The sequence below is a fragment of the Centrocercus urophasianus genome, unplaced genomic scaffold (assembly GCF_019232065.1).
Source record: "Centrocercus urophasianus isolate 14NV4802_14NV808 unplaced genomic scaffold, USGS_Curo_1.0 seq_9, whole genome shotgun sequence".
NCBI lineage: Eukaryota > Metazoa > Chordata > Aves > Galliformes > Phasianidae > Centrocercus > Centrocercus urophasianus.
Genome location: NW_024885532.1, coordinates 10,382,098 through 10,405,662, shown reverse-complemented (window position 1 = coordinate 10,405,662; position 23,565 = coordinate 10,382,098). Strand labels below are relative to the sequence as shown.

The 23,565-nt window shown below is 43.5% G+C and overlaps 1 protein-coding gene across 1 annotated transcript in view; it reads right to left on the bottom strand.

The window, feature by feature from the left end:
* The window catches only part of KLF12 (Kruppel like factor 12), a 267,563-nt gene extending 244,297 nt beyond the window's left edge, over positions 1–23,266 (bottom strand). Inside the window, exon 1 of the mRNA XM_042839345.1 lies at positions 23,201–23,266. The gene's annotated coding sequence lies outside the window, so the exon portion shown is untranslated. The remainder of the gene's footprint in view (positions 1–23,200) is intronic.
* Positions 23,267–23,565: the final 299 nt, after the last annotated feature.

Here is a 23,565-nt window from a genome sequence, read left to right as displayed (position 1 = left end):
GCACTTCCACATCACCATCTGCACTGTTTTATCCTAGGCTCTATAACCTTTTTTTATTATTCTTTATTATTTATTATTCTTTTGAATAACCTACTGGAAAGTGGGAAACAAACCAGCTCTCAGATTGAGAAGGACCACAACAGTCAGCTATGGCCACTCTTACCTCCTGTTAAACAACATGCGACTTTCAGTCCTCCTTAGGTTCCTGCTGCTTCTCTCTTTCCAAGGACTTGCCTGACTCCTAACTCTTCCCCATTAGTTGGACGACTGATTAAATTCAGAAATAACTTCAAGTAAGAAGCAGACATCCCTGTTCCCTCCTCTCTGCTTCTACATCTATCTCATCCTACCATACACACACAAATGCATGTAACAATGCAATTAAGATCAGACTCTGAAGTCTTGTCCCCATTATTTATCAAGGTGAAAAAAAAATAATAATTAAAAAAAACCCAAAAAACTGCATGTAAGTTACAAACATCATGGAGTATAAACTGCCTCTACCAAGCCTAGAGAGTGGTAGCAGTTCTTACATAAACCACTGTTTTGTTTTGAAGGCCACTGTTTTTGGAAGCCAGTACTACTGAAGTCTTGCTCATTTTTATATGGTCACTCCAACTGCACTCTTCCTATTGGTAAATTGCAAATTTGAATATACGTGTTGCAACTTATTTTCTTGATGTTAATACTCAATCACACGTTTTACAATATTTCATGTGTTAAACTTTTTAGTTCAGAAAAACTGGCCAAACAGGAATAGAATGCCTGCTGGTAATTTAACCCTTCCACAAGACTCCATTTGCCACATTAATCTTACCCTCTTTAACTCCACATCTCCCATTCTCCTAGTAACTGCCCCATTTACTTGTGCCCAGTCTATTATATTGCTGCTCAGTTAATTTATTTTCAAGTTGCATTGGGTACAGATTTGAATCCAGATCAAGCAAGTCTGACAGAATCCTAAGAGATTTTGTTCCCTACTGTTGGGAAGAAGGACTCTGAACACCTTGCTAATTCCACTCCCATTTCCTTTCTCACCCTCCAGAGGACATACCTGACATCCATATTTGGGATCTTACCTCACAAGACAGCCTGCAACAATGCTGACCTGATGAACACACATTGGAAGTTATGAAAAAGTCAACTCAAAGTCAAAGGATAAAACATCTCCAACTTATCCGCATCTCTCGTTCCAGCATCATGTCACGGAGCTGAAAAAAAGTCTCTGCTACTTCTGCTAAAGAAAAAAACTCCTATAATCACACTAGACTGCTGGTGCTCACCCACAGAGAAGTCGAGTACTCTGACTAGAAAGCTCTAACACCATGCAGCTCTCAAGCCTGGACACAGAAGCATTTTACAGTTGGGGGTTCAAAGAACTGCAGGCTGAAGGTGGGAAGAAAGAGGGGCTTACTTTCTATTAAAACTGACATTTCTGTGTATCTGTGATTAATGTCATCCCTGACTTCTTTCATCACCTTACTTCCAAAAGTCACAACAACCTGAAGAAAAAGCCAACATATCTGAGGACTGACATTGATGCTGTTTCTCTAAAGCCACGGCAAATCTGCAAGACTCTGCAAGTCTTCAGTATTACTCATGAAATAGCTAAGTATCACCTAACTATTTTGGAAATCTGTCTATACTTGATAGAAACAACAAGAAATCTGGTGCTGCCAGCAGGAGCAGGGACGTGATCATCATGTACTCAGCTGTGGTGAGGCCACACCTCAAATGTTGTGCACAGTTTTGGGCCCCTCACTACAAGAAAGACATTGAGGCCCCGGAACGTGTCCAAAGAAGGGCAACAAAGCTGTGAGTGGTCTGGAGCACAGGTCTCATGGGGAGTAACTGAGGGAGCTACGATTGTTTAGACTGGAGAAGGCTCAGGGGAGATCTTACCACTCTCAACCTCCTGAAGGGAGGTAGTAGTAAGCTGGGGGTCAGCCTCTTCTCCCGCATAACTAGCAATAAGACCAGAGGGAATGGCTTCAGGTTGCACCAGGAAGGTTCAGTTTGGGAAAGATTTGTTGCCCAGAAGATTGGTCAGGCATTGGAACAGGCTGCCTAGGGAGGTGGTTGAGTCACCATCTCTGGAGGTGTTTAAGAAATGTTTAGATGTTGTACCAAGGGGCAGGGTTTATTGGAGAAATACTGGTGGCATGTGAATGGTTGGACTGGATGATCCTATAGGTCTTTTCCAACCTTGGTGACTGTATGATTTTATGAACATCAATATTCTGACACGAAAACACTGAACATCGGAAGTTTTCCTGATGTTTCTACATGACTGAGTTCTTGCAACCATCCATTTATCAGTGACACCCAAAAAAACAAAACTGGAAAAGCAGAATAGGGCTAAACAGTATTCTTTTTTCATGATCACTGCGTTAGGGGCAGCATATCATAGTTACATGCTGCTATTCTAATGAGTTCAGAAGACAAGCATCCTGATAAAAGGATTATTTTGGATCCTTTTAAGAGTATCACACAACTATCTCTTACATTTCCATCTTTTGTTTTTATACTGTGATAGCTCTTCATCTACATTCATTGCATTCCTTTTAAGTTTAAACAAAGTGCAGTAAATTCTGTTTGGCTTTCATCTGGAGGCACTTAGTATACAACTGGTCCTTCAATACGAAATTCCGTTTGTACTGGCACAATGGATTCTCATAAAAACAATTACAAATTTAGCAGAAGTCTATTATGCTACAGCTCCTTGTTTCTATCTTGACTTACTGTGCAGCAGTCCATGCAGTTTATTTGGTTACATGAAGAATTACTGTTCATTTCACATAATTTATCTTTTTCTGTTAGTATCTACTTGGCATCCTAAAATGACATCCACTTTTTTTGGATCCACGTTCACGACTGCCAACAAATGACTTGACATACCCGCTGTTCTGCCTTCAGCCATACAGAATTTTACCTTCTCCAAGCCCACAAATAATGTAAGCAGACAAGGAAACAAAAAAGTACAAAAAAAAAAAAAGAAAAAAAAAAAAAAAAGAAAAGCAACCTGAGACTCCTCAAGCAAACAAAAAACTCCTCCTTCTGTAAAGGAAAATACCAACAAAGCTTTTCCTGATTGACTGACCTTCCCTTGGGTTAACATCTCTGTACATTATTTACCAAGAGGAGATCCCTGATTCCCTCCTCCTATTAATTAATCTTTCTGCCATTTCATACCTCTGCCACCGTCATTCGCAGCCTGTACATGTGGCAGAGCAGACTGCTTTCATCAGGAAGAACTAGTCACAATGCAACTGAAAACAACAACAATATAGTTGAATCCTTCCTTATAACTGACAAACTTCTTCACAGCCTTCAGGATGTTAGGCCTTATTTACAGAAGCAATAAACAAAGCCCTTCTCAGTTAAACCAATGTGATGAGGAAAGCAATGATACTTATCTATGCATAGACGGCTTTTGTGGTCCCCTATCTGTTCTTACTCTTAAATCCCACAAAATATATATGGTCCATGCATATAGCTGTCCCATCTGTGACACATCAACCTACAGATTTCAGTGGTTCTTGCTTGTCAAGCCACCAGTGCCTCCAAATGTTTAAGAGCCACTGCTTCAAGCACTGTTCAACTTCCCACCTTCATCTTACCACTTGCAGTATGAAATACTCCTGCAGCCACAGATGTAGGTAGATCTAGATTCATCCTGCCTTAATTAAAAAAATCATGTAAGGCTACCTTAACACACTCACTACAGTGTCTTTATAATTATCAAGCAAGGAAAAATAAAATACTCATTATAAATTGGATGCAAAATATTGTTAAAGTTATAGCGGAAAAAATTAAATGCTTGGGACACACTGGCTCTTATGCAGGTTTCAAAGAGAAGCACAGGCCTGCATGCACATATTCTTTCAACAATTTGTTCACAGTAACACATCGTATCTCCTTACAAACTGTGCCTTGCCACACTCTCATGATCATGACTATGAAGCAACCAGCACTACAGTGAACAGACCAACAGGGTGGACGGGCATTTTCCTGGAGAAACCAAAGATAGAACTTCTGCTCTGCAGGCATTTCTCTCAATAACATGGCATGGGACATAAGGCCATCACATTCCTTGTTTTGGGAAGAGTCTGAGGTACTTATCCATTGGCAGCAGTGGCAGCCACTGAACGCCTCTTTCACTCTCACACAGTCACAACAGTTTCAGGGGGTCAGTATACAACTGGACTGGGAAAACAGCCAAAGTAGAGCATAAATCAGCACAACCCATAAAGTTAGACTGTTCATCATGCAGAATCACTGACAGTACACCGAGTACAAGCGATGACTACAGCCAACAGAGGAGGAACAGGCACTCTGTGAGATGGACGTCAACAGAGTCTGCAAAAGCCACCACTGACACTAAGAGAAGGAGATACAAAACCATGGTCAGAAATACACTGGTTTGACCAACAGAACCAGGGTTACTTACACATTAACAAACACACAGACATAATCACTGCTCACTCTGCATACAGCTCAGCTCTCCTAAAATGTACACAAGAACTCTGCTGTATAGTTTTTTTTCCCCTTAAGGTGCTTCTTATTCCCTAAAGATGAACATAGTAACGGCTTCAGGACGCTCCATATAGTACATACCACGCTCCATGGATAAAGCTACTTTTATTCTGAAAATACTAACAAGTCCAGCAGGACAGAGCTACAATCAGTAGCCTTTAAAAGTAAATAGGCGTAAGTATCCCTGTACAATAAGAATGAGCTACCCAGTAAACACCTGATGCCCCGTCCTGTGAGGTGTTCAAGGCCAGGTTCGATGGAGCCCTAGGCATCCTGGTCTAGTATTAATATGAAGGTTGGTGGCTCTGCCTGTGGCTGGGAGGTTGGAGCTTGATGATCCTTGAAGTCCCTTCCAACCCAAGCCAATTGTACGATTTCTCACATACTATCCTGCATAAACATAATCAAGAGCATAAAAATCACCCTCCAAGGTGCTTGGAAACATTGGAGAAGCGGGAGAAGAAAAAAATCCCAAGTTGCAGTTCACCAGCTGCGCACAAGTCACTAATGACCTGATTTTCACAACCATGTACAATAACTTCTTTAACACCAGTGCAAACAGAGCCAAAGATCCCAGTTCGGCACTTTTTATTCAACTTATTCAAATCTCTCAAAGATCCTCTACAGCCCTGCATCCAGAATTAGCTACTACATTAAGGAACATATAAATCCAGAATTATAGTTTTCATGTGCACGCAGGAACTTTCAGTATGATCAACACTCTTCAGAGATATTAATTTAAAAGCCTGAACCAACAATTCAGGATTTCCTCTAAGCTGTAGCTTTCTCAAGTCAATATTTGTAAATCATGTTTCATGTTTCCAAGGAAACCAAATGGGTAATACCTCTTGCAAACAGCTCCTTCAATACACTTTTCATGGTTACATGGCTCACTGAAGTTTTTCCTGGTGTCACAAAACAAAGTCATACCTTTCCTAATACCTTCCAGAAAAAAAAAAGCTTGCAGAAACAACCGAAGCAACTTCCATGATAAGAACATATAGAAATCCCTGTTGACTTCCCAGTGTGAAGAACACATATAATAACCCTAGCATTACTTTGCTTTTCTGTAGTAATTTTCCCACTGATCTTAAAATGTTCAGGGTAAATAGCAGTACATTCATTTTGCATATGTAAAAGTGAAGCGCTTCTTAAATGACTTCTAAATTATCAGTCAGTACACCAACTACAGAGGTCTTAGCATGTCACCACCACCCCAAAAATGTATTATGCATCTCATAATAAAGTTCAATGTAAATGTTAATGAAGAAGATCAAATTTAAAACAACACATCATCATAGAACTTTTTGTTTGTCGAGTAAGAAAAATAGAAGAAAACTGTTTAAATCAGCTTAAGGAATGATCAGCTGAACAGATCCTGTAAATAAAATAAAACACCAGAGCCACATGACATACTCAAAGTCATTTTGTGGATGAGAACTTTGGAAGAGGTAGGTTATCAGCAAAGTAACAACAAAATAATCTATCTGGAGAGGAAGAAAAAGTAATGTAGGAAAAAACAACACTAACAAACCTACAAATTCCACTTTGATTCATATGAATACTTCAAACTTTAAAAATGAATGAAATGCCTGCATCAGTATTTCTGTGCTCTTGCAAACTTTTCCGAAGTTGTGTAAGATTTCAGTTGCCAAAAAAACTGGTGATGGTGTCTCTACAGTTACGTTCCTGAAGAATGTTATTTGCCCAAACATCTTTCCTGAAAAATAGAGTCAAGTTTTACCAAAAAAATCCAGACTAAAAAACAGTACACATCATACTTCCTCATCTGTTCACATCTACCTGCAAGACACTCCCATGGAACTGTTTAGCACTGAAAATACAGAATCAAAATTCATCAGGATATTGCCATTGATTCAGTCAGATAAAGAACTACACATTTGGTAACAAAATGTATACTGGTGGCTGAGAGAAACACGAGCCCTTCAGGAAGGGACCACAACCTCCTCCTGCCAGAACAGACACCAAGCCAAATCCATGGATCAAGACAGTAAGAAAGATTTATTGTTATTCACACAAATCTGCAACCTGCAGGGATCCAGATTTGAGAATACCACACAAAATCAACCTGCAGCTTCTCAACCTGCAAAATTGTTCATACAGCACCCAAAAAACTGAACCCATTAAAAAAAGAATCACTTTACATAATATACCAGGCACTACATTAGCTACACAAACTTTCTTGGCAAGCAGTGAAAGCCAATTCCTGTTTAAAAAAAGGTCTCAAAAATTGTCTGTAGTAAGACAAACACCATTCTACAGCTGATGATTGATTGAGATGTTACTAATGGGTAACAACATGCTGTCTGTGCTGCTTTAAAACTATATTCAGCATCCAATAGCTTTCAAAAGATCTTCAATCACTGCTCAGCAACGGTGGGCTATCTTTATGCCACTTCAAAACAAAACACGCATGCACGTGTTAGTTTACTTTTCTTGGGACTACTTGTATCCTTCCCCCTATCCTGAGCCCCACAACTTGATTTCAGTTTGTCTCCCCTGCAACTTGCACTTCACTCCACTTCACTTCTTCACTTCTTTACTATGAGAGTGGTGAGCTGCTGGAACAGGCTGCCCAGAGAGGTTGTGGATGCCCTGTCCCTAGAGGTGTTCAAGGCCAGGTTGGATGGGGTCCTGGGCAGCCTGGTCTGGTATTAAATGGGGAGGTTGGTGGCCCTGCATGCGGCAGGGGGGTTGGAGATTCATGATGCTTGAGGTCCCTTCCAATCCAGGCCATTCTGTGATTCTGTGATTCAATCACACAAATGGGAAAGAGACGAGAAACAGCAGAAACACTCTGATAAGATACTCAAGCCATTTCTCAACACAACAAAACACCATGAAAAGACATACGAAAGGGAGCCCCTGTCCAGTGTGCAAGAACAGGAAAAAGCTCAAGAAAAACTCCTAGACCACAAGCCAAATCATAGTCACCTTGACCCTGAGATACAATCACAGGATCACCTGGGCTGGAAGGGACCTCAAAGATCACCTACTTCCAACCTCTGTGCCATGAGCAGGGTTACCAACCACTAGATCAAGCTGCCCAGAAACTCATCAAGCTTGGCCTTGAATGCCTCCTGTTAGAAACCAGATGGACACAAAACGATTGTGAGAGCCACCCTTAACAAAAGAAATGGAGTTGCCTTCCACGTGGTAAGCTGTGAGGTATCACAGATTTTCCCAAAGGTAATACAGTCAGCAGCGAGGAGACGCCACGTGCAGTTCCAGCTGCCTACTGCATTAACTCAGAAAATAATGGGTTACTGCTTTACCACAGTGTTTTCAGGAACTGCTGTAATAAATCTTCAGCAGAATTTCAGGACTCCAGGGACCTGTAACGTGCTATGTGATCTATAACACAAAAATATAAATTAAGCAATGACTGGTTTTTACATTTAGAAATGCGTGCAATGGAAACTAATGCTGCATTCAAAAAATAAAAAAGCTTGGAAGTAAAAAAAATAAGAAGCCTAACAGACACTGAAGAAAACAAGCAGTATTACTGGCAAAGAACAACATGCAACATCTGACGCTTCCACTTTAATAAAAAATGATATCATTAATAGCATATTAGGATTTTAAGCTAATGGCTGTATATGCTTTAGGTTCACATTTCTTCCTTTGCCATGTGAAGAGTTGCACTCAGAATACAGTTGAAAAGCTCCATGGAGAGCTGTTCACAAGGCTGAAACACTATTCCTTGACTGTAAGAGGCTATTTCTTAATAAACTGGTGGTCCACGAAGAGCATAAAAATCATGAATAGTACTAAGTCCAATAGAGTAAAGTACAAGCCCAATTCAAGCACTCCACTGGAAGCCTAAATAAAGTTATCACAGAGTGAAATGAAAGCCAGTTTACAAACAGGAGGATGCGGAGCAAAAACCAGGATTGTAACAGATGATGGAAGGTAAATTTGATTTTAGAAAGGTGATGCCTCCCCACAGTCCAATCAGGTCTGTAATAGTTTTGTATGAGACATGTATAGAATCTGCTTTTACAATGTATTTCTCTTTCCTTCTTTTAAAACACTGATAAATAAACACTGATTTGAACTTCTCTCAAGAGCAAAACAGGATACTATTTTGGCAGAGCCTCAACCGAATGTATTTCTAGTGCTCTTCACCTGGTGAGCTGTTGGTTTTTTTTGTTTTTGTTTTTTTTTTCCTGGTACAGCTTGAAGCATTAATAATATCTTTGTTCTGAACAGCTCCTTTCAGTTTTCTGACTTGCTGCACAAGGCTATATAGCACAATGGCACTTGTTCCTAAACCTGATCCTTCTGACCTGATCTACAGTAGTTACAATAACCTGGAGAAAGAAAGCGACAGAGCCAACAAATTTCCTTTTTCTTCCTCAAGAAGGAAGAAGATACTCAACACTTCCAACTTGTACGGTTTTTGATAATGCTGCATCCTGCACACCTATCTGTCTCCAAGAGAAATACAAGCAGAAACAGAGTTATTGCGCTGAAGTACATTGCATACAATGGAAAAGCTGCCAAATAAAAATAAAAATAAAAATGTTTTGGCCTATTTCAAGAAGTTAAGAAACAGCTGAGGAAAAAAGAGAAAAGCCTATCTTTGGTTTGGTTTCCTTATGAAAACAAACTTCTCCATTATCATATTTTTACAATCAGAATACGTAGAAATTAAGCTTTATTTACATATCTCCTTGAGAAGACTGGGGAAATAGAGCAGCACATACGAAAGCAAGTCTCTAAGAAGTCTGCAATAATTATAGGAAAAAGCCCCAGTTAGTTTGAGTATCAGCAGGACATCAACGATGAAACTACTGTGAAAGAGCAGAACTTCCTGAGGTTGAGCCAAACTCAGCAAAATCACCTGACAGCCACACTCCCTCTTTTAAAAATGGTATGGTTAACTAGCAGCAATTACAGGGGGAAACTGAGTACCTGAATTGCATTATTACATCTGAAATGATCCTGGACAAACACGGAAAGAAAAAATGGTAAACAAGAGACAGAAAGGTCTCAAGTAGTACAACAGAACATAAGCACATTAGACATTTCAGAAAAGGCACTTAAATGGTGATGTTATATGAGAGAAAGTGAAACCTCTGTAGTAGTTACTTTCACATGCAGCTTCACAATATGAAAAGACGGGCACTTCTATCTTTTGACAAAGATTAATACTTCTAGAAAAAGCCTAACAAACAGTACTCTAAACTTCTACAGTAAAGACATAGTCTTCAGTAAAGAACCAGTCTTCTTGAATTATTATGAAACTGAAATGAAAAAATGAAAAAAATGAAAAAAATCTGATTTTTATTTAAAGCGATTCTTCTCAAAAAAGTTGAAAAAATAAAGTTTAAAATTGTAAAAATTATTTAAGCTCCTTCTATTGTCCACATTCAAGCAGTACTTGCTTGCTGAAGTTTCAATGAAATGACCATTACTAATCTGATAAAAGTTACAGACCAAACAAAAATGAAATGTAGTGCACTAACCAAAAAGCAGGTGCACAAAAGCATCATCTCTTTCACAGCCTATTCTACTACTACAGACCACTAGACAGCCCACACAGAAGTTAAAAAAGTGTATTAGGAGCAAAAAAAACACAACAAATTTAATTTCGCTTCCAATCTTTTAGTATAAATAATATGCTGAAGAATGATACATACTAATTCTAAAACTCTCAAGTACAATTTAAACAGAACCTGTGGGTTTCTTCTATTTCTCTTCTTTTATTACATTTTCCCATTATTTAATATAAAAATCAATTTTAACAGCCAATACTTTTTATTAAGATTTTTATAATAACCAGGCACATTGAAAATAGACATAAATAATACAAATAATTTAAGTGATGATTCCTGGGGCTTAGGAGAGTTCCAGTTTCCACCCAAGTACAATTTGAATGAGTCAGTATTAAAACTAAACCATCCAGGAAATAATACAACTCCTCTTATAATGCAATTTTATTAACTCAAAATTTCAACAGAAGAATCAACTCCATTAATCACAGAATTATAGAATTGGCCTGGGTTTAAAAGAACCACAATGATCTTCTAGGTTCAACCCCCCTGCTAATACAGAAGTATACTTATATGTGTATGCACAATATATACATCTAATATACATATATATACACACACATATATATTACATGTGTATTAGATGTATATATGTACATACACATACAAGGGTGTGCATTCTCTTAGGTAAAAGTGGCTTATGCAGAATGTAAAGATTTCTCCTGTTTATCAGCATGTTGATCATCCTTTAGAACATCCTTTAGACAATGGACAACACTGGAAACAACACGTAAGTATTCAGAAAAAAAATGCTTAAACTGATTGTTTAAACAAAGGTTTCCTGCTTCCTACTTTGAAGTAAAAATGATTTCAATCAATTCTCTCCAGCAACTGCAAATTAAAACACTGTTCAATTATGCAAACTCCAGAAACAAAAAGAGAAGGAATCGACAGAAGACTGGCTGACCACTAACTTAAGAGACAGAAGTACAATGGCTGGAGCCAAGTATATGGATGAATTCAGGGTACAAATAAGGCACAAAGGTTAGGGGAATTATAAATACCTGGGTCTGCTTACTGAAGAACACAGATGATTCTTTATTGCATTACAATCATGTATTTATAGAATCGTAGAATCACAAGGTTGGAAACGACCTATAAGATCATCCAGTCCAACCATCTCCTCACCACCATTGCCACCACAGGCACTAAACCATATCACGCAGCTCCTCATCCAGACGCCTCTTGAACACTGCCAGGGACGGCGACTCCACCACCTCTCTGGGCAGCCATTCCAGTGCCTGACCACTCTCTGAGAGAAAAAGTTTCTCCTAATATTCAACCTAAACCTCCTCTGATACAACTTGTGGCCATTACCCCATGTCCTGCTCACTGCCTGGCAGAAGAGGCCAAACCCATCTCCAACACAACCTCCCTTCAGGATGTTGTACAGTGCAATGAGGTCTCCTGTGAGCCTCCTCTTCTCCAGACTGAACAATCCCAGCTCCCTCAGCTGCTCCCCATAAGACTTGTGCTTCAGACCCCTCACCAGTTTCATTGCCGTTCTCTCCAGAACCTCAACATCTTTCCTGTAGTGAGGGGCCCAAAACTGAACACAGTACTCGAGGTGCAGCCTCACCAGTGCTGAGTAGAGGATGATCATCTCCCTACTCATTCATAGATGTTCTAACTCCAGCAAAGTATGTAAGCCTAGGTGATGACGACAAAATTCAAACCAAATTAGCTTATTGTGACAGTCTTATCTGATCTTCAAAGTAACAAATTACAACCTGACCCCACTGAGTCATAGGATACCCTGAGCTGGAAGGAATCCAATGGATCACTGAGTCCAACTTCCAGCTACACACAGGACTACCCAAAATTCTACCTGAATGTCTGTGAGCACTGTCCAAAGCACTCCTTGAACTCCAGCAGCTCAGTGTTATGTTCACTGCTCTGGACATCCTGCTCAGCGCCTGACATCCTCTGGCGGAGATCCTGTCCCCAGCCCCCAGCTGCCCCTCCCCTGACACAGCTCCATGCCATTCCTTCACACCCCATCACTGTCACAAAGAACAGAGATCAGTGCTGCCCTTCTTTTTCCCTGTGAGGAGCTGCAGTCACCATGAGGCCCCACCTCAGCCTGCTCTGCGCTGAACAAATCAGGGGTCTTCAGCTGCTCCTCATACATCTTCCCCTCCATATCTTTCACCATCTTCAGAGCCTCCGTTAAGACACTGATAGCTTTATGTCCTTCTCACACTGTGGCACCCAGCCCTGCCCCCCAGTGCAGGAAGTGAAGCCTCACAGCACAGAGCAGAGCAGGACAGCCCCTCCCCAGTTAGGCGTGCTGCTCCCCAGGGTACCGTTGGCCCTTTGGGCTGCCAGGGCACACTGCTGGCTCATATTCATCTCATCTTCAACCTGAAACCCCAGATCCCTCTCTGTACGACTGCTCACCAGCCTCTCTTCCTCAGCCTGCACCCAATGCAGAACCTGGCAGTTGCTCTTTTCATGCAGCTGGCAATTGTCCAGTCCTCCCATTTGTCATTCTCCTTGCAAAGTCTCTCTACTACCAAGGCAACCACAGGTATTCCCACAAACAGTGGAAATAGTACACCTTCAAGTCCAGTCCGTAAATCATTGATTAAAACACTTAAGATAACTGGCCCTACAGCAGAGCCCCTGTAGGTGGAATCCTACCAGTGACTGGTAAATGGTATTACCAGTGTAATACCATTTTATCGCAACCCTTTGAGCCCAACCTGTCTTCCAACTGTTCACCCACTGCGTCATGTATATGTTTAGCTTTATGTTGACATTTTGTGCGGAATTCTGCAATAAACAGCACCAAAAATTTCGCTGAAATTAAAAAAAGATTACATCAACCAGCTTTGCTTGTTCCAAGGTGAGCAACCTTAATAGACCCTAATCATAAAAAGGATCACCATACAGGACTTCTCCTCAGAAATCCTGACCAACAACTGCACTGCCTTTCAGGTGTTTACTTGTTAACTCCCAGAATAACCTCCATATTCTGCTAGGCACCAAAGCGAGGCTGACCAGCCTATTTTTCCCTTCTCACCCCACCAAGTTCTTTCATCAATCAATATACCTTGACTTTATGCTAAGTTCCTTCTGGATCTGCTTAAATCACAGCACATTCACCATCAACTGAAAACTGAACACAACCCATCATCATCTGAAACCACCCTTCAGGACGGCAGTGAACTTGAAATTCAGCTTCACTCCTCAATTAACAACTTAAACATAGGCTTTAAAATCTTTTTCACTATATCATTATAGATTCAAAATACATATTTACACACCTCTCTGTTGGGGCTGATATGATCTTTAACTTAGGACACAGGGAATTAAATCCCACTCTCAATACTGGGCTTCACATTTAGGCAGAAGAGCACCATACAAAGAGAGAGGAATACCCATGCCAGACAGAAAGAACAACAACGGTAGTCTCAGAGGAACAAAGCCTAGAAATACACATAAACCCCCAACTGAAGAGTTCATTTCTAAGCTCAATGCCGCTAGATGTATCTCCAAAATCAGTCAGTCAAACTATGAAGTGAAAGAATGAACCAAATGTGACGTTTACAGCTAAATGCAAGCCTGTTTATCCAGACAGAATTCCTTACAAGTCTTCAGAACTTACACGCTGGTCAGGTCTGGCTTCACTTTTTCTGTGGCATTCAGTGTTGTTAAGATGCTTTCAGAATATAACTCTTACCTCACAGCATTGCCTCAAACTTTATAAAAGCTTACTCATTCAACTTTGAAACCAAGAAGTCCATCATGTCTGACCGGAATTAAAGTTTTAGATTGTATCAAATGATTGCCACAGCACATGCCTCACTTCTTCAGAAATTACTTCTACAGATTCATTTATAAAGATAAAATTATTCAGTTTTGCTGAATTAATTGTAACACTGTATAACATAAGAACATTTCAACAGACAGTACTTTTATATTTCTAATTTTTATCTAGTTTTATGTTGTTATTTATAATATTGCAGTAATATACAAGGATATCTCAAATATCTAACGCTACCTCTAGCAACAACGTCCACCATCACAGCAAACACAGCCCAAATGACAAGTTTTATTGGCCTGCAGGTTGGGGTACATAAAGGAGTACAAGTAGAAAGATTAAGAAAAAACAGTGCCAAAAAAAAGAAAATTAAAAATTAACAAAGCCTTTTCATTACAAGACTGTTCTACTCAGGTCATTAGCAGAAGGGCTACAGCAGAAGAAAACAATGGCAGAAAACAGTATTTTTCACCTAAAGAAGTACAGGGAAACAGTATCACAGGAGGCAGAAGCAGCAACAGATAATTACACAGTGAGACGAACTGATGGATGTGAAGGAGCTCATTCTGATTGTAGTCAATTCAATCACAGAAAGAAATTTTCTGCCTTTATTTATAAGTCTTATTTTTCCAGAAGAGGAAAAAGATGAGTTAATGAAAGCTGTAAGGAACTGTAGCCATGCTTGACAGGAATGTGAAAGTACAAGCTTTTCTCACTTCTGCTGATGGACTTTGGGTCATGCCCACAGAATGACTTGGGTACCAAAGAGTTAAGTTCCTGGTGCTTTTCCCCACTGAAGAAAACCACAGCCTGGTTAAGGGTGCCTGCTCTCACAGTGTGCGGTGTTAGCGTGGAAGCCACACAAAAATCAGCAGCACACAGAATCTCCCTGCCTCACCACCAGTAAATCCCACAGAGACAGGAATGTTTTCCCAAGGATTTAAGATGACCAGTGCAGTCACCTCTCACTTGTTTTTAAACAAGAACACTGTGCATGCCTATGTGCAAGCTAATCATCTTAGACTTTCTCTGTAGTCATTCAACGAGAGACTTTATTTTGTTTTTTAACCTTAAGAACACTTCAAGTATCGTGAGTTTAGCACATACCTCTGAAGTAAGGATGGAGCAAGGCTCTTCTTTTAAGGAAAGGAATGAATTTTATTCAAGCTATCCACCAGAACTCTCTTCAACAAGTGCCTTCAACCACTACGCATAGATGAGAGACTCCCACCCTTGCCCTTGCCCACATGCTTATTTACAATCACAATGAAAAAGAAATATTGCCTTCTTAAATCCTGCAGCACACAGAAACTAAAGGAGAGCACATCTCCGGTAAGCATAAAATAAATCTACCCCGAATACGGGCTGGGGTGTGAAAAAAAAAAAAAATTGTTCTAAATCTAATATTATTTTTCAGTTTGTCCTGTGCTTGTATTTGTTTCATGTGACTATTGATCTTTCCAGAATACAAGGCCCAGAACTACTGATGTATATTCTTCAAATATACATTGAAGACATTTTCAGCAAGATGTTGACTCAGCTGAATATAGATCTGGAAATCACAGCAATACCTTTTCAATTAGCAGCCTCCAAATCTATGTGCCAACTAGACTGAGTTTGCATGCTCTCCCTTTCAGAAAGGAAGAAAACCCAACAGCATTTTGTTTATTTTTTCCTTTCAAAATTCTGCAGGGCCCCATCTATACAAAAGATTTAATTGATACTGTCTCCCACAACATCCTTATAACAAAGCTGAGGAAATGTGGGATAGATGAGTGGACAGTGAGGTGGGTTGAGAATTGGCTGACTGGCAGAGTGCAGAGGGTTGTCGTTGGCGGTGCAGAGTCTGGTTGGAGGCCTGTAACCAGCAGTGTTCCTCAGGGGTCTGTGCTGGGTCTGGTCTTGTACAACATCTTCATCAATGATCTTGACAAGCGGATAGTGGCCACCCTCAGCAAGTTTGCTGATGATACAAAGTTGGGAGGATTGGCTGACACACCTGAAGGCTGTGCCACCATTCAGCAAGACCCGGACAGGCTGGAGAGCTGGGCAGTAAGAAACCAGATGAGGTTTAATAAAAGCAAGTGTAGAATCGTGCATCTAGGGAATAACTGCATGCACCGTTACAGGTTGGTGTGTGCAGCAGCATGCCCCTTATGGCCAAAAAGGCCAGTGGCATTCTGGGGTGCATTAAAAAGAGCGTGGCCAGCAGGTCGAGGGAGGTGATCCTCCCCCTCTACTCTGCCCTGGTAAGGCCTCATCTGGAGTACTGCGTCCAGTTCTGGGCTCCCCAGTACAAAAAAAGACAGGGATCTCTTGGAAAGAGTCCAGCGGAGGGCCACAAAGATGGTGAAGGGCCTGGAGCATCTCTCCTATGAAGAAAGGCTGAGTGAACTGGGTCTGTTCAGCCTTGAGAAAAGAAGACTGAGAGGGGACCTGATCCAGGTCTATAAATATCTAACGTGTGGGGGCAGAATGGAGAGGCCAGACTGTTTTCAGCAGTGTGTGGAGACAGGATAAGGGGAAACAGCCGGAAACTGCAGCACAGGAAGTTCCATATGAATGTGCACAAGAACTTCTTCACAGTGAGGTGACGGAGCACTGGAACAGGCTGCCCAGGGAGGTGGTGGAGTCTCCTTCTCTGGAGATGTTCAAGGCCTGCCTGGATGCCTACCTGTGTGACCTGCTGTAGGGAACCTGCTTTGGCAGGGGGTTGGACTCAATCTCTGGAGGTCCCCTATGACTGCGACTAGGTAGAAACTAAGTTGTCTTGTAACTTACTGATTTACAGGGACTGGAAAGGAATGATATTCCCAACTTCTGTTTTAGGGTTTTTTCCTAAGAAAAATCTTTTCATTTCCCACTTAACCCAAATTTTCTTGCAACTACAAGATTCCATGAAAAAGAAACTGGAATAGCTCCAACTACTGTCCAACACTTAAAAAGATTTTAAAGCATCATCAATCATAGCTCTTTACATGCTCTCCTGCAGCACTGCCAACTCTTATTCCAAAACTATTCAGAACTGTTTTATGCCAGCATAGCACACTCAAAGACTGCCTACATTATTCTGATTTTAAGTCCTGCTCAGATTTGTGTCGAGTGTTACTGCTTAATACAGCCATCTTTCCTTTTTTCCTAGGAAGAACCAGCAACTAATATGACTAACTCTAGCAAGGATGACCACATACTATCACATCTGCTATGAAAAGTGTCCTGAATTTTTAGTGTATCATCTAAAAATGCCAATCCCATGGAAAAAAAAAAAAAATAACACCATAACATTCACAGTAACTGACAACCAGTTTTTTCAATGTAGCAAACTTCTAATGCTAGATCATTCTATTTAACAGTCATTCCAGCTGAAGTTCTCAGTGTCTGCTTCTGCAAAGTTTGATATCAAAGTATTCAAGAATACATCAGGAATTTTTGACTATACTGGTAAAGGAAAAAGTCTAAAGAACAATTCAGGATGTTTTTATTTGGAATGATTCTTCCTCAGAGATCCACAGAAGGAGATTAATACTTTCCTCGTAGAAACTGCTGGGGTTAGAGAATCACCTTTCCTTGTGCCGCAACCAGTCTGCCGAGAGTTGAACACCATTGCCAAAGTTACAGCCTGCACACGCTCAGGAAGGCTTCCAGAACTTGCTGGCAAGACACCCAACTTCACTAACAGGCCCCAAGCACTCCTTCCGACAGCCCCACCTCTTTGCAGGCCAGTTGCAGTGACCCAGCCTGACGGTGTCACCAAGCTTCCTGCACTGCAGACAGGTACCTAAGCCTTTAGGAAACAGATGCCATGTCACCATCACAAATGGGCTTTTTGGCCAAGGCAGAGCAAAAGAAATCATTCTTCGGTAGTCAGCAGGCAGACCAGTGTTAGCATTCATAACCTTGTGCTCTTTACAGCTCTGACCAGTGGATAACGCCCACACTAATTAGAAATTGGGATCATTGCTTGTCACCTCACAGAGGGATAACAAAGCAGTTATCCTAACGCGACATCTGACAAAGCTGAGACCAGAGCTCAGGTCTCCAACACAATATGTCTGATTAATTATCCCCTTTGCTTCACTGATGTCCAAGGTCATGCATTTGATTGTTCTGTGTTTAAACAAAGGCAGCACGTTCACCCCACAGCCAGGAACAAAGCTGGGGATTTCTGAGTCCCATCATTACTCTGCTATGTAGCAAATACCGTGCCAGCCATTAGCAAAGAGCATACTTCATTCCTCTTCTGAGGGCTGGTTCACGCAGAGGACAAAAGCTTGCTACTGCTTACCAGACGTTCCTTAACTCAAGTGATGCTGGTTTGTGCTGCAAATTCAAAGCCCATCAATGCGAGTGCTACCAGCAACCCACAGAACAATAAGCACGAGAAAACATCTTTCTTGTGTTCCAGAGGGGAAAAAAAAGTATCTATGAATAAACAAACCAAGAGATTACAAAAATAAAAATCCAGACATTGTTAGGATTGCATTCAGAGGAAATGTCAAGCTACAATGGTCTACACTAATGAATAAAGTCTTGAATCATGTGATTTCCCTTCAATCTTACACACGCAATTTTATTTCTGACATACCTTAGCTTTTGCATCCTGAACTGTGTGGTTTTTCATTTGAATTAAGAACAATAACTATAGTCAGCAAGCCATCACCTAGGCAAGTCCTACCTCTGCATCTGCAGATGAACAGACTCCTCTGACAGAAGAGCTGATGTGCACAGCTGAGTAGATGTGCATAGTCAGTAGGATGGATCAAGACTGGAGGGCAAGGGAGCTCCCCGAAGGGGGAGAAGAGCCAACACCTCAGGATCCAGCACTGCTTGTATTTCGCACCATGGACTGACTATTCAGAGGCCACAGGGGCTGCTGCAAGTGGTGGTCTGATACAGCTTCAGTCACCTCTATACTGTCACAGTGCAAAGAGGCAGAAAAGCAAGAGGACAGCCCCTCTTAGATCAGCACCCAAGTTTACCCATGGACCTATGCTGTGCCACCTGCAGCCTTTCAAGACGTTTCACACAAGATCATATATTGACTCCTGAGCCAAGTTTTACTGTGTATTTCGATTGAACAACGCTGCAATGGCTCATGCCACCACCTCTGCCAAAAAAGGCAGGAAATGGAAGAGAAACAGCTATATGAGCCAGGCACAGCCATAACATCAAGATGTCTTCTCCAATTCAAATCACATTATTTTGCAATAGACAAAAAGAAAACAAAAAAATTCTATACTATACTTTGACTGTGGTTTAGACTAAAGTCTAAATTATTCATTCTGAAAAATACCAAGAGGTATTACACTGAAATCAAGAAAGGAAAAACCCACACTAGCTCAACATTATATACAGCACAGATCCACTCACTTCTTGGCAAAGCCACATTGGTCTTTTTCCTTCCTTCTGTCTCTCAGTGTTTGTTTTTTAAGAACTCCCTGCCACCAAACAATAAACACAACTGATTAAAGAACAGTCGCTTGTATTTGCAATATATTTATTGCTTGGGACCAATGACAAAAGCACAAATTCAAAGTCAACTTCAACCAATCACATCAAACCTCAATGAAGTATGAGAAAGTTCACACCTTTCTGGGCTCCAAATCTAAGCAGACCTACACAGGAAAGGGCTTTCTGCAACAGTACCAGCTCAGTTTTAGTGCAAACCAAAAGAGACCGCACAATTTTCCTCATAGAGGTCCAATTCTAACCACTACTGCACTGGTCTACATACACAGTCGGTCTCATCAGTACTCTACTTTGCCTACAGAGCTGACTGCCCAGATAGAATCTATCCCAGCACAACCTGCAAATATAACTCTTGTTGCTCATTCATTTTCATGTTTAGGACTGACTTAAAAAACAATCCATTTAGCTGATACAGGTCTGTCTGAAGTTCAACAGAATCAGTTTACATAGAGCTTTTGACTGACAAGCACTGTTGAAGTGTCTTCAGCGCTACAGCATAGATGCTATAAAATTGAAATGCTTTTATTTCATTAAAAAAATAATCTTTTTTCACTGCATAGGGAAAATCATCACTTCATGCTTTCACATTTGCACTTTGAAGACGTAAATATTTGTCTTACGGCATGGCAACGACATAAAGGAAAACACAACAATAAAGGAAAAGCTGCACTTTGCTTAATAATTTTTAAAATCTCACTTTGAACCATCATGCATCTTCCTATGTTTTCTTCATAGCTGAAGAAAGTGAGCATGCTTCATGCGCAGCTCCTCCTCTTTCAAAGGCGCACAGCTGCAGCTGTAGCAAACAACCACCAGTCAAGAGCTGAGAAGGTCAAAGTCTCAACTGCTGCATCCATCTCAGCTTTTCCAAAGTTGAAATTTCCAGTTGAAGAAATTTTTTGTTTGTTTCTCTTTGTATTTATGTCAAGAAAGTACCTCCATCCCTGGAGGCATTCAAGACCAGGCTGGATTGTGACTCTGGGCAGCCTGGTCTAGTGGCTGGCGACCCTGCACATAGCAGGAGGGTTGAAACTAGATGGTCACCGTCATCCTTTTCAACCCAGGGCATTCCATGATTCTATGGAAAGGCAAACCACAACTATGTCCCAACACAATAAATCAAAGACAACTCTTCAGAAACCAAAAATGAAACATTTCAAGAAAAAAAAAAAAAAAAAAAAAAAAAGAGTATTCCCCCAGCATTATTAATATGAGATGGTGAATAAGGCATTTGTATATTCAACCTGAGTGGAACAAAGACCTGGTCAAAACCAACCTTGCACTGAGCAGATCTGTTACCCAGCACAAAGAACATTCATGCCTTTGGGAAATGAGCAAGGAGTTGGCCATCCCAAAGAGCTCAGAGATCATCTAGCAGCCTCAAAGATGAAGGCTGCAACACCACAGCACTTGGAAGGTGGAGTTAGCAAGCACTGCCTACTTAATAATTAGACACAGCACATGCCTTCCCTGTAGCTGATAAACTGTCTGGGTGGGTAGATGCGTATCCAAAAGCTCAACAGCAGGATGCCTTTCTAAGTGCTAAAACGCACCAAATTTCACAGGGTTTCAGCAACACTGAAGTGTGGCAAAGCGCACCTCAAACACCTGGAAGAGGATTTCTTGCCAAAACAGTGTGTTCTTTATTTCTACTTAATTACAGGGGGGTTCAGTCACACACTGCAGAGGTCTGCAAACTCAAGAGCAGAAGGACTATTCCTACCAGTGGGGTTTGAAGCCTAAACCCTCTCCGTGGCACAAGAGCTGGTTTGATGCTGCAGTACCCAAAATCTCACTTCAGAAGTGAAGCTCAAATTGCACACACTCAGATCTGGCTAATCCCAAAAGACAGAGGGCTCCATGGTTATTAGCCAGTCCTGCAATCATCTTAAAAGTTTATTTTTAAAAGTTGCTACAAATTTTCTTCTGGCCTCCCTTAGGCTCTCAGATGCCTTTTTAGCACAGGCTTTTTTCTAGAGGAACAACGGGTAGGCAGCCTGGAAATGCTACTGGAAATACAAGTACTGCTGAAGGAAAAGAATAAAATAGAAATTAAAACAAAAACCACCCTCATCTCCCATTCCCCTTCTCCACAAGTCTGACACCACTTCATTAGCAGCAGCAGAAACCAAAGAGCACCTCCCAAATCCCTAACTCCCTCCAGCACACAACGCGATCATTCCTCAAATGCCCCGCAGCGCTTCTCCCTGCAGCCAAGTGCTGGCGGATGGCAGGGAAAAGATGATTTCTTCCACAGCCCCCTTTAAAATGCTATGCACTGCTCCACGAATTGAGAAGCTAAAAGAAGAGGGAAAAAAAGCAAAAAACGGACCACCTCGTCCTCTGGCTACCCCCACCGCCTGGTTCCAGAGATCCGAGGGGGGCGGGGTGCGGGAGCAGCCCGGGCACTGCGGCCGGCGGCACGGTGATGTCATCCGCCAGGCTCAGCCCGGGGACCCGCAGCGGCCGCCACCGACCGACGGAGCCGGGGGCGGTCGGAGCGGGGGGGCCGCGGCGTTCCGGTCGCAGCGCGGCCCAGGGCTCGCCCGTACCTCCCGGTGGGCGACACGGCGGCTTCCAGGCGATGTTCGCGAGTTTATTACGTCCCGTTAGAAAGGTATTTCCGGGCACCCCCGCAGGAATACCGCGTAGGAGCCCGGCGGCGCGGTGCGCGCAGCCTGACATCATGCACAGAGCGCTGCCCGCGCCCCCCCCTCCCCCCCGGATCCCGCACGGAGCGCTCCGCCGCTCCCGCACGTTACGGAGTTGGAGCTCCAGAAAATGGAGCCCGGCGCCCGCGCTACAGAGCGGCCCTGGGAAGTTGTCGCGGTCGCTACCTGCTGGGGCTGGGCAGGATGGGAACGAAGAGGAAAAAAATGAAGAGAATACCGTTTATCGTACGACGGTGGAGGGAAGAAAAAAAAAAAAAAAAAAGCGGTTTACTTACTTACCCGGGGGATCGGAGGGGGGAGCTGCCAAAGGCTGACATAAGCCACGGTGGGGGGAGCGAACTTATCCCCGGCACCTCGCACGGACCGAGGCGCTCTGACCCCGGTAGGCGCACACACATCTGCTCCGATTCACAGCGCTGACAGCCGCCGGCTCAGTCCCGAGCAGAGCGGGTGCCACGGCCGCGCTGAGGGCGGGCGGAAGGCAGCGCACCTCCGCCGCACGGCTCCCCCGGGCCGGGCCGGGCACAGCCACGGATACGCAGCGCCCCGTGCACACAACGGCAACGCAAACGGTTGACAGCGCGGCGCGGACGCGCTCCGGAGGGATGAGGGATGCAGGCGAACGGGGTCGCACCGCCGCTCACCCCGCGTTCCTCGGCCGGGCGGGGGCAGCGCCCGGACCCCGCGGCCGACCCGGACGGAGGTCAGCGGACGGGGAGGGGAGACACAAACGGCCCCGCGCTGCCCCTCGGCAGCCCCCTGCAGCGGCCTCAGCGGGAAAGTTGGGGAAAGTTCGGGCGCGCGGACCCCCGGCCCGGCCGCAGCCCCGGCCCCGCGCGGAGCCCCCTCTCTCCCTCCCCTCTGCTTTCTGTTGGGTTGTTTCGTTGTTTGTTTTTTTTTTTCTTAATTATTTCACTTCATCTCGGCGCTGGCCGGGACAGCCGAAAGCCAAATAACGCCGACGTTACGTTTATTCCGGTAAGGAACGGAACGGGCACAGACCTGAGCGGAGCCGCAGAGCCGGAGCGCCGCTTCCTCCCCCCGGCGCGGTGTCCCCGCGCTGCCCGGCCCGGCCCCCTCCGCCGGGGCAGCGCCCCCCGCCCGCCCGCAGCTCGCCGCCGTCCCCAGAAAATGAATGGGGGCACCCCGGCGAAGCGCGGCGTTCGCCGCCGACTTACCCGCGTCACATGATGAGCCGCGGGCAGGGTGGGCCGGGGGTGGAGGCTCCCGGCGCCGCCTCAGCCGCGCCCGCGCCACAACACCGCGCAACGCCGCGGCCGAGCCCCGCGCGGGGCAGCCGAGCGAGCCGCTCCGTTCAGACAAAGGCGCCGCGCCGGTCCCCTCTCGCCTCGGCGGGCGCCGGTGTCCTCGCTGGCACGCCGAGCGCCCCCACCGGCCGCCGGGCGGGGAGGGAGGAGAGGGAGGGGCCGCGCCTCCGCCCCGCAGCCGCCCCGGGGCTCGGTGCGCCGCCCGCCCCCGGGGTGGAGACGGGAACGCCCGGCCCGGGGGAGGGGCCGCCGGCGGGGCCCGGACTGGGGGTGCG